The sequence below is a fragment of the Pleurodeles waltl genome, chromosome 6, assembly GCF_031143425.1.
Source record: "Pleurodeles waltl isolate 20211129_DDA chromosome 6, aPleWal1.hap1.20221129, whole genome shotgun sequence".
Lineage (NCBI taxonomy): Eukaryota > Metazoa > Chordata > Amphibia > Caudata > Salamandridae > Pleurodeles > Pleurodeles waltl.
In genome coordinates, this window is record NC_090445.1 from 1,254,652,215 (window position 1) to 1,254,668,410 (window position 16,196).

Below are 16,196 nucleotides of genomic sequence, written 5' to 3' on the forward strand. Positions count from 1 at the left end.
CTTTGTCAATATTGGGACATCAAAAGTAATTTCTCTGGGTTTTCCTTGTGGCCGTGGTACCCAAATACCCTCTATGAGCCAATTCAATAACCTCTGACCATGATCCTTCAGGGGCATCACATTTCCCAGATGCCTGTTTCAATAGTGAGTTGTTTAGCAACTTGACAAAAAACAAATTAATTCACCTTTGAATTGCTTAACAGGAAGCTATCCCTTTTGAACAAATTGCATAACTTTTTCCAAAACAACATCTTATTGGTAAACCTTGTTCCATTCAATTTCAGAGATTGTGCCGTGACATTTACTGACCAAATAGTCACTCATTTCCAACCAATTCTTCCTCATGTCCTTCCTGTCCTGTTCAGTTGACAGAAGTCTAGCCAGACAATCAGCTGTTGTGTTAATGCCTCTTGGTATATACATAACATCAAAATTATATTTTTTAACTTTAAACAAAATTATTATTAATCATTAAGAAGCTGATGAAGTGCCTTTACCACCCAACAAGTACATCAGAGTTTTGTTATCGGTGCATAATGTGAAAAGTGTACCCTACACATATGTTATACATTTTTCTAAAGCCCATGCGCAAGCAAGAGCTTCCCTTTTAAAGGTGCTGTATTGTTTTTCCATTTCAGGCAAGACCCTGGATGCAAAAGCAATCATATGCTCAACATTGAGAACTGCACTAAGGGCCAGATGTAGCAAGGCATTTGCGCCTCGCAAACGGCAAAAAACGCCGTTTGCGAGGCGCAAAAGCCCCCACGTGATGCAGAAATGCATTTTGCGAGTCGGAACCGACTCGCAAAATACGTTTCTGACTCGCAAATAGGAAGGGGTGTTCACTTCCGATTTGCGACTCGCAACGCGATGTAAGTTGATTTGCAACCGCAAAAGCGGTCGCAAATCAACTCGCAGTCACCATCCACTTGAAGTGGATGGTAACTCATTCACAAACGGGGAGGGGTCCCCGTGGGACCCCTTCCCCTTTGTGAATGTTCACAAAAATATTTTTTCAGAGCAGGTAGTGGTCCTATGGACCACTACCTGCTCTGAAAAAAACCGAAACAAAAGGTTTCAGTATTTTTTTCCAAGTGCAGCTCATTTTCCTTTAAGGAAAACGGGCTGCAGATGGAAAAAAACTGCTTTATTTAAAAGCAGTCACGGACATGGTGGTCTGCTTTCTCCAGCAGGCCACCATCCCCGTGAGTGCCTAGACTCACAATGGGGTCGCAAACTGCGACCCACCTCATTAATATTAATGAGGTGGGTCTTTGCGACCCCATTGCGAGTCGCAGAAGGTGTCTGAGATACCTTTCTGCATAGCAAATTGCGAGTTGCAATTTGCGAGTCGCTCGGACTCTCAAATTGCAAGTCGCAATTTGCAACGTACCTACATCTGGCCCTTAGTCCCAGAGCACTTGCATCAACAGTGATAACACATTTGTGTCCGAGAATGTAAATTTTTAACTCAAGACCTTTCGTTAAAATATCTTTGATGTCCCAAAATACTTCTCCTTCTGCAGAACCCCAGGAAATAATATATCTTTTATCCTTAACACCTTCTTTAGTGGTTTCAAGAAGGTGGTGAACCACTTACAAATCTGGAGTAATCATCGCTCAATCACAAAAAATATTTGAATTCCTCTTTGTTACAAGGAGCTGGCACACCCTTCAAAGCTTTTATAAGGTCATCTTTTTGTTTGTTCCCTTCAGATGTTATGCCATGCCCAAGATATTGAACATTATTTTTTAAGAACTTATATTTGTCTTTAGACACGGCCAAATCATGTTTACACAATATTTTAGACACCTTATCTGGCAAGAGTAAGGATGTCATCTTGAAATGCTAGAACCCCTGGCATGTCTTTGTATATCTGTAACATAAGCTTTTGAAATACGCTTGCGCTGATGCAAGATCAAATGGCAAGCACTGATATTTATATGCTCCGAATGGTGTGATGAAGGATGCAAGAGATTGTGATTTTGCAATAAGTGGTACTTGCTGATAAGCCGCTTTGAGATCAACATTTCTGAGGAGCTTTGCCCCCCTCTAAGGTGGATAAAGGCTCATTCATTTTTAGAAATGGATGACAGTGCATAATAATGCTTTTATTTTAAAAAAGCAAGTTCGCACACAAAGTGATCTGTCAATTTTTCTTGTTTGCTATCACTACTGCACTGAGCCACTCTACTGCATTAACCCATTCAATTATTTTTTCTAAACACAGTTGATCAAGGTGTTTCCTTAAGTCCTCTCTGATTGATAAGGGTACATCTCATACTTTATGTCTAACTGGCACTGCTTCTTGTTTTAAAATGATCTCATGTTCAAATCCTTTAACTGTGTGTAGGAAAGTACCATCTTGCCTGGCATGTTACCTCCATTTTTACTTGTATGTATGTTTGTTTTTGCCTGTGTCACTGGGATCCTGCTAGCCAGGACCCCAGTGCTCATAAAGTGTGCCCTGTATGTGTTCCCTGTGTTGTGCATAACTGTATCACTGAGGCTCTGCTAACTAGAACCTCAGTGGTTATGCTCTCTCTGCTTTTAAAATTGTCACTGCAGGCTAGTGACTAATTTTACCAATTCTGATTGGCACACTGGAACACCTTTATAATTCTCTAGTATGTGATACCTAGGTAGCCAGAGTTTTGGGGTATAAGGAGATCCCTATGGGCTGCAGCATGTATTTTGCCACCCATAGGGAGCTCAGACAATTCTTACACAGGACTGCCACTGCAGCCTGAGTGAAATAACGTCCACGTTATTTCACAGCCATTTTACATTGCTCTTAAGTAACTTATAAGTCACCTATATGTCTAACCCTCACTTAGTGAAGGTTAGGTGCAAAGTTACTAAGTGTGAGGGCACCCAGGCATTAGCCAAGGTGCCCCCACATTGTTCAGGGCAATTTCCACGGACTTTGTGAGTGGGGACACCATTACACGCATGAACTACATATAGGTCAATACCTATGTGTAGCTTCACAATGGTAACTCTGAACGTGGCCATGTAACATATCTAGGGTCATGGAATTGTCACCCTAATACCATCCTGGTATTGGGGTGACAATTCCATGCATCCCCGGGGCTCCAGCATAGAGCCCGGGTACTGGCAAACTAGCTCTCTGGGGTTTTCTCTGCAGCTACCACTGCTGCCAACCCTCAGACAGGTTTCTGCCCCCCTGGGGCGTGGACAGCCCAGTCCCAAGAAGGCAGAACAAAGGATTTCCTCTGAGAGAGGGTGTTACACCCTCTCCCTTTGGAAATAGGTGTTAAGGGCCTGAGAGGAGTAGCCTCTCCTGGCCCCTGGAAATGCTTTGAAGGGCACAGATGGTGCCCTCCTTGCATAAGCCAGTCTACACCAGTTCAGGGATCCCCGCAGCCCTGCTCTGGCGTGAAACTGGACAAAGGAAAGGGGAGTGACCACTGCTCTGACCAGCACCTCCCCAGGGGAGGTGCCCAGAGTTCCTCCAGTGTGTCGCAGACCTCTGCCATCTTGAATGCAGAGGTGTGAGGGCACAATGGAGACCTCTGAGTGGCCGGTGTCAGCAGGTGACGTCAGAGACCCCTCCTGATAGGTGCTTACCTCTCTCTGTAGCCAATCCTCCTCTAAGGGCTATTTAGGGTCTCTCCTGTGCGTTTATCGTCAGATAACGAATGCAAGAGCTCACCAGAGTTCCTCTGAACTTCTCTCTTCGACTTCTGCCAAGGATCGACCGCTGACTGCTGCAGGACGCCTGCAAAACCGCAACAAAGTAGCAAGAAGACTACCAGCAACATTGTAGCGCCTCATCCTGCCGGCTTTCTAGACTGTTTCCTGTTTGTGCATGCTCTGAGGGCTGTCTGCCTTCACCCTGCACTGGAAGCCAAGAAGAAATCTCCTGTGGGTCGACGCAATCTTCCCACTGCCAACGCAGGCACCAAACCTCTGCATCACCAGTCCTCTGGGTCCCCTCTCATCTTGATGAGCGTGGTCCCTGGAACACAGGAGCTGGATCCATGTGTCCCCGACAGTCCAGTGGCCCTTCTGTCCAAATTTGGTGGCGGTAAGTCCTTGCCTCCCCACGCCAGACAGTAATCCTGTGTACTGCACGAACTGCAGCTGCTAGGGCTTCTGTGCCGTTTTCCAAGTCTTCCTTCGTGCACAACACAGCCCATGTCCCCAGCACTCCGTCCTGCATTGCCCAACTCGCTGAGTTGGACTCCGACTTCGTGGGGCCCTCTTTTGTTGTGCTGAGATGACCATTGTGCTCAGATCTTCTGAATGCCTGTTCAGGTGCTTCTGCGGGATCTGCCTGCTTCTGCATGGGCTCTCTGTGTTGCTGAGCGCCACCTCTGTCTCCTCCTCCAACGGGCGACTTCCTGGTCCTTCCTGGGCCTGGCAGCACCCAAAACCTTCAAATGCGACTCTTGCAGCTAGCAAGGCTTGTTTGCGGTATTTCTGCGTGGAAACAACTCTGCATCCTCCAGCATGCCGTGGGACATCTTCTGACCAAAGGAGAAGTTCCTGGCACCTCCCGTTGTTGCAGAATCTTTGGCTTCTTCCACCCAGAAGCAGCCCTTTTAAAGTACCTTCATCTGGGGTTTAGTGGGCTCCTGCCCCCCGGACACTTGCGTGACTCTTGGACTTGGTCCCCTTCCTTTGCATGTCCTCTGGTCCAAGAATCTTTCTTCAGTGCTTTGCAGTCAGTTGTTGTCTTTGCAGAATCCCCTATCTCGACTTTACTGTCTTTCTGGGTTAGTAGGGTAACTTTACTCCTACTTTTCAGGGTCTTGGGGTGGGGTATCTTGGACACCTTATTGTTTCCTTACACTCACAGCGACCCACTACACTAGACCTGGTGTCCACTTGTGGTTCGCATTCCACTTTTGGCATATATGGTTTGTGTTGCCCCTAGGCCTATTGTCTCCTATTGCATCCTATTGTATTCTACAGTGTTTGCTCTACTTTTCTAACTGTTTACTTACCTAATTTTGGTTTGTGTGTATATTTGGTGTATTTTACTTACCTCCTAAGGGAGTTTATCCTCTGAGATAGTTTTGCATATTGTCACTAAAATAAAGTACCTTAATTTTTAGTAACTCTGAGTATTGTGTTTCTTATGATATATGGGATAGTGGGAGCTTTGCATATCTCCTAGTTCAGCCTAAGCTGCTCTGCTATAGCTACCTCTATCAGCCTAAGCTGCTAGAACACTTCTAATCTACTAATAAGAGATGACTGGACCTGGCACAAGGTGTAAGTACCACAAGGTACCCAGTATAAGCCAGACCAGCCTTCTACACTGTACAAATATTATTAGAGAACACAGTGGGATATTTAGTTAAAATGTTATTAATACTCAAATGTTTTCATTCATGTAGCATTATAGGAGTAGTGAAGCCTCGTCTCAGTAGTATGTCAAATCTTCCTTGAGCTATCCAGCCCATAATGTTCCGGCCATTAACTGCCACATATTTTTGTAAAGATACTGCTATCAGAAACATTGCAACACATCTTTAAAAAAAATCCCACTGTTTCAATTTCAGACTAACCATAAGCTATGGCTCTAATGTCAGGTATTTTAAGCAGGGCTATACTCCAACTTTGCTTAAAAGATTCCTCAAATAGCATGGTAACTGGTGAACCTAAGTCCACCATTATTCATAACTCAACATACCCAATTTTAACTTCACAAAACTGTTCATATTGTGGTTATTGGCTTACCAAAATCCTGGGGTTGATCAACTTCAACAGTTAATTTAGTCATTGTATTTACACTCTGCTCATAAATAGCATGGAACACAATTAACTTTACTAGTATCCCCATTTTTACAAGCTCGCACAAAATGTCCTTTTTTTAAAACATTTATTACACTTTTTACCCTGTGCGGGACAATTCACACTATTCCCCATGTGATTGTACGATCCACATCTATAACATGCATTTGACTTAACCACTCTATTACTCCTACAACCCCCCTGTATTTTCTTTCCAGCATTCACATTCGTATTATCGTTTACATAGAAAGTAACGCCTGATGCACCAGCTAACACTTTTTTTTTGCTACAAAATGATATAGTTATGTACCTTTACAAACACTTAATACAATATTGAAAATAGAGATCAATACTACAATACCAAAGCAGTCCCATACATTAAATTCCTAGAGAAAAGAAAGATATAGGTAATGGCCTAGTTAAGAAACTTTCTACCAACCCCACAGCATTGTCTAAGAGAAATCGGGAGTAGCTGATACCCCAGCTTGCGACATTATATGCTGTGTCCACATACTTAAAGCTGACCAGATCTGCTGTCCCCGATGTCTCTTTCTATAACCTTTGAGCTTATATAAACTCATCTGCAGAGTCTGAAAAGCCAATAGTCTCGCTCTTCAGTCCTCAAATGTTGGGGGAGTCAACCTTTAGCCAATCCGAGGCAATACATATTCATAAAATCGCCATGGCCATAAAGAGAAAGTATTTCTCCTTTTTTCAAAGCTTCATTAAACAGTGCGGGGTCCAACACCCCCAACAATAGCAATGTGGGTGTAAGAGCAACCCGTACCCCAATAATCTCCCCTAAAAAGAGCTCAATTGCCTGTAGCAGTACTTTCAGCTTGGAGCAGGTATAAAACATATGCACAATCTCTGCCTCTGATTCCCCACAGCGGTTGCAAATGCCATCAGACCTGGCCCATTTACGAACCTTGGCCGGTGTATAGTACAGATTAAACATAGTCTTATAATGTTGAGTTTTTAAGCTGGATGCCAAAAATGCTCTTTCTGCCATTATCACAGATTGTTCCAGCCAGTTTCCCTGCTTCCCAAATCTTATATTTCATTTTTCATTCTGCAGCTCCATATCATCTATCTGCTTATCTAATAGTAAATTGTAAAGTGCCCCTATCCTAGCCTTGTGCCTAATTGCTTCTATTATTGGGATTTTACCTATCAAAGGATATTATTTCTTATGGCTGTGAAGAATATCCAGAATTTGCAGAAATAAAAAAAAATGAAATTGATGTACATCATATTGCTGCTGTAGTTCAGTAAATGCCTTAAATGTATTACCAGAACATAGATTACCAATCCAGGTTATTCCTTGATGCTTCCAGATCTCCACTACAGAACCATAAAAAATAGAGGCGGGTAGAGGAGGCACTGACAATGGTGTATAGCTATTTATCTTTCCCAAAGAACACAGTCGCATCAGTTGCCGCCATATCAGCTGGGACACCCGGAGAACCTTAAATCTTGTTTTCTTACAATAACTTGGTTCTATATGCTTCTGGAGCCACCCTTGAGCCTCCGAACCCAACAGCATCCCATAAACTGAGGGAGACTCAGCATAAGAACACCTGTATGTTTCACCAGTAATCAAAACATTCATTTGCTGCAGGGCACACACATAATAATATAAGGTGAAGTGGGGGACGGACCAGCCGCCCCTGGATCTTGGGATTGTCATATACTTCGATGTCCTCCTTGACTTTGTATATCCCCACAAGAAGCTGTTTGTAATGCTTTCCAACTTGACAAGCCAGTTTTTTGTAAATTCCAGGGGGATGGCTCGAAAGAGATACAATACTTTGGGAAGAATATTAATTTGTAATACATTACAGTGACCCAAAAGGGATAGATGTAAGTGGTTTATCCTATCTAGGTCTTTCTTAATTTTAGTCAGCATCTGATCCATATTCTGCTCTACAACCTGACCAACCTTTCCAGTGATTCTTATCCCTAGATATACAGCATTAGGTACAACCCGATTACCTCTAATAATAGTCTGGGGAGAGCAGATAATCTGAGTTTTATCCTTATTCAACTTATAGCCGGAGTGTGCTCCAAATACACCGGCCAATCTTTCGATTTCCTTATCCACTACCTCTGGATTAGTTGCAACTATCGCCACATCGTCTGCATATGCTAATACCTTATAATTCTCCCCATTGCGAGTAACAGGGATAATATCCTTGCACTTTTCTAATACACTCAAAAAAGAATCTATATATAGTGCAGATAGTAACGGAGAGCAAGGACATCCATGTTTCGTCCCTCTGAGAATAGATATTAGATCAGATTCTAAACCGGCCCAGCATATCCGCGCTTTGGGGGTTATATACAGTCCCTTGTTAGCTGTTAAGAAACCCTCTGCAATCCCCTTCCATCTCAAAACCTCCCATAAGAAGGCCCAAGCTACATGGTCAAATGCTTTCTCTGAATCTAACAAGATCACACCTAGGGGTGTTTGTTGTACTTCTGATAAATCAAGCAAGGATATACCTCTTCTAATGTGATCTACTGTTCCTCTGTCTGGAATGAAGCCATGCTGTCTTCTAGAAACTAACGGAGCAATAACACGTGCCAATCTACTTGCCAAAGTCTTGGCATACATTTTGCCATCACAATTCAGCAATGAGATGGGTCTATAAGACCCCGGGTCTGTTGCAGCCCTGTTTTTTTTTTAACACTACTATAGTGGCTAAATTCCAGGAGGGTGGGATCTGCCTGACTGGGCCGTACAAACGTTAGTAGCATATCCTTCCATAGCTCTTGCCAGAACACCTTAAACAATTCTAATGGCAGGGCATCCGGTCCTGGGGCTTTTCCTGCAGCCAAAGATTTCATAGCCTCAAAGATTTCATCCGATGATATTGGGGCATTTAGTAGATTTTGCTCCTCCTGAGTCAGTTTATCTGTTTGTAGTTCACTCGAAAACTGTCTGGAGCCCCCACGACCCCCAGATAATTGTTGTTCATCATGAGAGTATAGCTTCTCACAGAAGGCCCTAAAGACTTCCGGAATATCATCCGAGTTACCCACCTTACCTCCCTGGGAGTCCACCATTTCTGTTATATCCCTATTTAAAGCCTTCTGCCTGACCCTCCTAGCCAAGATTTTACCTGTGGTTTCCCCGTACTCATAGCATTCAGCCCTAGAGATCTGAAATTTCTCTGCTACCGCCTTAGTAAAATATTGGTTGGCCTTTGCCTTAGGAATTGTTACCTTGGCTTGATCGATACTGGTGTCATTCCCCTCTATTATAGTCTGTATTAATTTCATCTCCGCCTGCATAAGTACTTGTGTTATATTCCTAGCCTCGGCCTTCCTTATTTTCTGCAGATAGCAGCCAAAACTCCTAGTCTCTCCTCTGATTCCAGCCTTTAATGTGTCCCAAATTATTTCTGGTGCTGCGGTGTCCCTATTATTGTCTAACAAATGTGTCAATCATGTTCGCATATGTTCTACATAAGCTGGATCCCATAACAATTTCCTATCAAACGTCCAGACACGCCTCAGCCTACAGAATCCAGACAGTGGTATGGCTCAGCGGATTATGATCTGACAAAACTTTAGTGGTTAATTCTATCTCTACTCCAGAAATTGAGGATAATGAGATAAAACATAATCAAGGTATACCAACCTATTATGGGGGAAGGAGTAATATGTATAGCCGGAGTCTGGGGTTGTGAGTCTTTCCCATACATCTGACAGAGCGTGGCCTTGTACCAAATCACACAGGACTTTGTATACCTTGGGTTTACGACCATAATATCTACCAGCTGACGTAAATCCTTTGTTAACTTCAAGATGAATATTAAAATCCCCACACAACACCAAAGGTAGCGGCCAAGAGGCTAGTTCCACATTTAACACATCAATTATTTCATCTTTGTCGAATTAGAGCCATAGACAGTACAGAGAGTAAATTTAGCTGCACCTGCCTAACATTCAATGATGATCCACCGACCACCTTCATCTTTCATCATGCGGCCTATACTACATATAGACTCCCTAGCCAAAATTGCAACTTCCTGTGTCACCGCAGTCTGCTGAGTACAGGCTAAAAGTGTCATACCTAGCCCTCTCAGCACCTCGTGTTTGCCCCAGGGAACATGGGTCTCTTGGAGGCAACCCAAATCTGCCTGCATTGCTTTTATAGTCAAAGCTACCTTACTTCTCTTTTGGGGGCTGTTCAATCAACATATATTAACCGAGCATATTTTTAACCTATGTACCATGTTCTTTTTTCTGCGCACCCCATTTGAGATAGACTTATTTTTCCGAGAGCACAAGTCCACCGGCCATTTTTGTCCAACTGTTTTTTTGTAGATCCAATACAAGGGTCATGTTTGTATACCATCATGTAGCTGTTTTCTTTGCCCTTCCTTGGCCCCGACTCCCCCCTGCCCCTGTATATAGTCAGAGAGAGAAGAAAGAAAGGAAAGAGCATAACATCATATAGTAAAGATAGCATTACAACTTTCCACCTCCTATTATCACTTCATTTTAATGTCAAAATTAATCCAAAAGCTCCTGAGCATTTACTTCTGAGAGAAAGAAAGGATCCTGTGACCGCGATTACTTTCAGTCTAGCTGGGTTCATCAAGAAAGCCTGAGCACCTTTATTCTGGAAGGGTGAAATTAATTGTCTAAGCCTCCACCTTTATTCAACCGTGGCATGACAGTAATCCGGTCTAACAAAAAAGTTACATCCTAAAGCAGTGCGTTTGTGATCTGGATGAGCAAGATCGTACATCGCCTGTCTTGCTAAGTAGTTATGGAGACATATTAAAATCACCCTAGGTTTCCCTCCTTCTAGATCCGTTTTTCTCAGTTTAAAGGGAAATCTATGGGCTCTTTGAACTTCCTTCTCACAGTCCCATCGAGGTAAATCTGAAAAAGCTTCCTTAAACAGTTTAACCACGAACAACCGTGAGTCTGCCCCTTCCAACCCCTCTTGGACGCCCAGGATAGGGAGATTATTTTGCCTTGCTCTGTTTTCCAAATCTGACATATTCCACTGAGTCTCATCCATTTGACTCCTCAAAGATTCTAAGATTCTCTAATTTCTCCCTGCGTAGCAGTGTCATCCTCAAGTTTCGATGTACGGGTTTCAACCTCTCCTATATGTATCACAAAGTCTGTACATGACTTAGCAACCCGACGGATAGTTCCTTGCATTTTGCGACATGCCATTTGTGTTTTGCAGCTTTCCGCTTTAGTCTCCTCACGGTATTCCACAATACTATAGTGTATCATCTCCAACGATATATGAGTTGTATCGATTGAGGGGCTCCCCAGGGAACCAAGGCCACCAAACCCAGATGCAGAGGAGTAGTCCCATTATAAGTTTTTAGATGTTCTAGTAGATGATTGGCTGGAGGGTGAGCCTAAGCTAGAGATTCTCTTTTTCGTCTATTTTCTAACATTGGCAACTTTAGATTTTTCAGATTGAACTGGCTCCTTTCCCCATTCAGGCTTTCCATCATCATCCTCATCCTCGCCTGGTGTAGTCGTCTCAGATCCTGCTTCGGACCAGGATGATCTACCGGCCCGGCTACTCCCCTCCCTAAACTCCGTACCCTCGTCGCTAGTCCAGCTAGATTGATCTGATAGGAAAAAAACTGTTCCCCAAATCTAAATCTTGACCACTTTTTGAAGTCGCCCTCCTTTTTAACCGGGTCCGCTCACCCTTATGTGTCTACTCGCTGATATTCAGTGTTGAGAGATCACAAACCAGGGCCTGTGTCACTGCCTGTACTTCTGCCTGGGCTAGAAAGTCTGTAGAGACAGAGTTGTTAACTTTACCCAGGTTATTGCCCACATCTGCTTCTTTCGTAGATAGATTAACAGACACTGGGCTACAAAGATCATCCGCCTTTTCTATTAATGGAGGTTTCTTACATGTTTCTTCCTCTCAATCAGACACACAATCATCAAATGGCATGTTTACTTTTGGCTCAACATTTCCAGATTTATTGCTATTATTGTAAGTAATAATTTTCGGTTTTGCTGCCATATCAACGTGTGACTTCACTTTAAAGTATTTCACTAGCGGGGCACTCACCACTTTTGCCGAGGACGCTGCTCTAACTTTGTCCAGCTCTGCTGCCGATCGTGTAGAGGACCTCAGCGTCTTGTTCTCACTCACACCACCTGAGCCACAGCTTTTTTCCCACCTCCCGGCGGCCTAAGCACCAACACCAACGGACAGCACCTTTGATCATCTCTGCGGCATTCGTACATCACGCCTCTTCACCAGTGCGGTGAAACACTGTAGCAAATATTTTAACACACTTGCTACTGCCCGGGAAGATAGACACGCGAGCTCCAAACAGCCACATGAACTCACGTAGCATCTGCGTCTGAGGCTGATCCGAGATACAATCATAAGGGCAGAAAGACATCTACATTCAGCCAGTTGGGGGGAAGGAGGGAGTATAGTACGACTGAGTCACTCGGCCGCCATCTTGCCTTCCTTGCCCAGCTAACACTTTCAATGATTACATAGAGCATTCAATGCCTTTTGCTATTTTCACTGTCTCCTTCAATGTAGGATTTGTGTAACAAAGAAAATGCTCTTGGACTTTCTTAACAATTTAATACTATTTGGTCTCTTAAGTATTGATCCATCACATGTTCAACATTACAGGTACTGGCTACAATTCTAAGGGAAACCACATATTAGTCTATATTTTCCTCAGAAAAATGGCTCCTTGAAAAGAAACTAAATCTTTCCAAAACAATACTTGGATCTTCTGAAAAATGATGTGCTAATCCCTTAGCCCTGGTATCCTTAGGGTAGTCTTACGCCAGACTTTTTGCCTTTTGCCTCCTGATTTTAGCTACACATTTTGTTGGCATTAGGACTCTAAGCACTTTGGTACTGATAACCAGTGCCAAAGTGCATGTGCTCCTCCTCTAAAGCATGGTGTATCCCACAATTGGCATATTTAATTTACTTGTAAGTCACTTGTAAAGTGGCATACCATATACCCAAGGCCTGTAAATTAAATGCTACTAGTGGGCCTGCAGTACTGATTGTGCACCCACTTAAGTAGCCCTGAAAACTGGTCTCAGGTCTGCCACTGCAGAGCCTGTGTGTGCCACTTTGACTTGGAATTTAAAACCTCTTGTCAAGCCTTAAATTACCTGTTTCTTACATACAAGTGACCCTAAGGTAAGCCCTAGGTAGCCAATATGGAAGGGTGCCATGTAAGTAAAAGACAAGACATGCAATTTCAGTTTTACATACCCTAGTAATGAAAAACTCCCAAAGTAATTTTTCATTACTGTGAGGCATGTTCCATCCATAGGTTAGCACTGGGGATTCCTTAAAATACCTTAAAGCTGTAGTTCCTAATCAGAAAGGAGTAGTTGCATCGTGTTTGATATCATTGGAGTGGTAATGATAAATCCTCTTTACTGGTAAAATCAGATTTATTTTTACTATTTTACAAATGCCACTTTTAGAAAGTGGCCATTTCTCTTCTTTTCTTTCCCTGTGTGCCTACAGCCTGTCTCCAATACATGTCGGACCTCAGATGGGTGACAGCTACATTGGTGCATTTACTTCGGACACCCACTCACAAAATACTCAACTGCATCTCCTTCCTAGGGTAGGGTTTGGGAAGGACTCACACTTAATAGTCTGGAGCCAGGGTTAGGCTGAAAGGGGGACTTGCGCACTTCAGAAAGATCCTTTTGTGTATAAGTACTGAGGCTCTGACCCCCTGAAATCAGATCACTTCTGGACCAAGAAGAACCTCTTTTGAAGTAAAGGCTGCTGCACTGAAAGGATTGCCATATTGCTATGTCTGACTGCTCCTAGGAACTGCTGCCCTGATTTGTTGTGCTGCCCTGACACCTGCTGGCCTCTGCCCTGCAAGGAGGGGCTACAGACAGCACCCAGATTGACTCCAAAGGCATGCTGGCTTGCCCACTGTTCTCCCTGAGGTCCTATGGACAACTCGGCACACCACACTTTGCAACTCAGGAATTGCATCTTTCCCTGTAGAATGCCGCACTAGACGTGGGACTATTTACTCTTCCCGATAAGACATTGAGGATGATCTGCTCTGCTGTCTGAGGCGTTCTGCGTTGCTGCCGTAGCATCAATAGTTGAGCTAAGAGAACTTGCACTTCCAACTCCTGCAGCGCGGTGGGCCCGGAACCAGCCTTTCACCTGCGGAGAGCACTCTGAAAGGTCGCGCTCCCCCCAAGCCTCATACGCCGGCCTGACCCAGCATTTTTAAGTGCAGTGTTTGTTTTAGGGTAAGCACTCGGTATTTGGGAAGTACCATCACCCGCGCACTTGGCCCCCCAACTCGAAGAGTCTACCAGTGACGCAAGCCTGTGGACTGAGGCTGCCGCTGCAATTTCCCTGTCCCGCCCAGCGAGTGACTGTACCCATTTGGCGTGTTTCCTGCATCCAGACCAGAGTGATCTCAGCAGCAGTGTCCCGGTCCCTCTTGGCATTTACTAAACTCATTCTAGGCCACTCACGAATTCCCCAGCGGGGTCGCAATCCCCATATGATTGCTTCACAGATTCCTTGACCATCTGGATCAGGTGGAAACACACCAATCGCTAAAGCACTGCTTTCATCTTGATACTTGCTTTACTAAAAGTAATAGCTAAAGATTAATTTATTTGATTTTTTTCATTTTGGTCTGGTTCTAATCAGATAAACAATCTCTTTTTTCCTAAACCTGTGTGGAGTTTTTTTATTATGTTTGCATTGTGTTGCTGTCTGTGTGTTGCACAAATACTTTGCACATTGCTTCTTAGATTAAGCCTGCCTGCTCTGCACCAAGCTACAGAAGGATGAGCACAGGTTAATTCAAAATGTGTATCTGACTTACCCTAACTAGGATTGTGGTCCCTACTTGGACAAGGTGCAAACCTCTGCCAACAACAGACACAATTTCTAACATAATCTCTTCTTCGCTTCAATATATACATTCCAACCATCTGCATCTCCAGACTCCTCTTCAAGAGGATGAATTCCTGGCAAGTTGTCAAATATCTTTTGTCCCTCAGTGCATAGACAATTATACAGAATAGCTGCCTTCCTGGCTGGACTACACCATTACCATCAATAGCCACTAAATAGTTTTTTTTTTAAAAACACACACCCAGTGTTTCCACTCCAACCTGGGTTTGCCTGGATGATCTAAAAAGTGTGGAGGTTGTTGAACACTTCCTGCTCTAGACATGGCAATATTAAAATAGTCATAAATAAATTGTTAATTTTACTTAGGAAGAAAATGCCCAAAAGAAGCAAACAGTATAATTAATTACGAGATACCACAATTTTCACAAGTGTACTGATGTTTGGCATCTACTAATACTGATGGAAGAATAGCGCAGGACACGCACGCTCACTAGACAACGCATCCGAAGGAAGGGAGACATTTGTCCTTATGCCACTTCGTTACCAGGATAATCTCTGCCTGCTGGAATGCATCTGAAGAAATAAAGACACTTGCTAGTGCACCATCTCGTTTCTAGGCTGACGCTGGAATAGTGAACATGAAATGTTGAAATGCTAGTACACTTACTAGCTTCGTCGGCAACTCCAATGAGCTCAGTGATGACTGGCTAAACAGCGTAGCACACAACGTTTAATTGCTGGCTGCAGAGACCAATGAGTTTCCAAATTACTGGCTACATAACTGCTCTAGTGTGGTTGCTCCGTGGCAATTCCAACAAAATCTATGTGAACCTCTTCTGATATCCATGCTGCTGATGGGATCCTCACCACTCTTACTTCACTTGAGTCTGTTCCATCTCATCGTTAATATGTTGTGGGTACAAAATTGATATGACTTCCAATAATTCAAAGACTCCAAGAACGTTGTCTTATAAGGATGATTTATTCTCATGCCAGTAAGTAATGGAATCCATCTGCCAGCGTCCCTCCAGGTCTGCCATCCTTCTCCAACTAGTCTAGTGCCAACCGAAGTTCCAAGCGGGAGCACAGAACGTGGAACGACAATTGTGGGATGCTCTTCCATAGACAGCTATTGTTAAACAATACAATACTTAGAATGCAACCAATCCCATACCCTATACTTCTGCAACACTCATATCGAGTCATGTCTTCCACGTACAAAACTGGCTTAAAATGGCCTGTTACTTTCAGAAACATTGTGCCTAGTTTAATGATGGAGCAATAAAGTGCAGATAAGGTAGCTGACTGTGTGGTGAATCTACGATATACGACTACAGAGCAGACTCAGTGCCTGATTTAGATATTGGCAGATGGGTTACTCAGTCAGAAGTGTCATAGGATACAATGGGATTTAGATATTTGCAGACAAACCTGTCACCGTTGTGACGGAGTAACTCATTTGCCAATATCTAAATCAGGCTCTCAGTCTTTCATCCTTCTGAGGGTGATAAAACGATTACTGTGCGG

The 16,196-nt window shown here is 43.5% G+C and overlaps 1 protein-coding gene across 1 annotated transcript in view; it reads right to left on the reverse strand.

The window, feature by feature from the left end:
• Positions 1–16,196, reverse strand: part of LOC138300789 (cadherin-23-like) — an 834,147-nt gene that overhangs the window by 453,719 nt on the left and 364,232 nt on the right. The gene's annotated exons all lie outside the window — the stretch shown is intronic.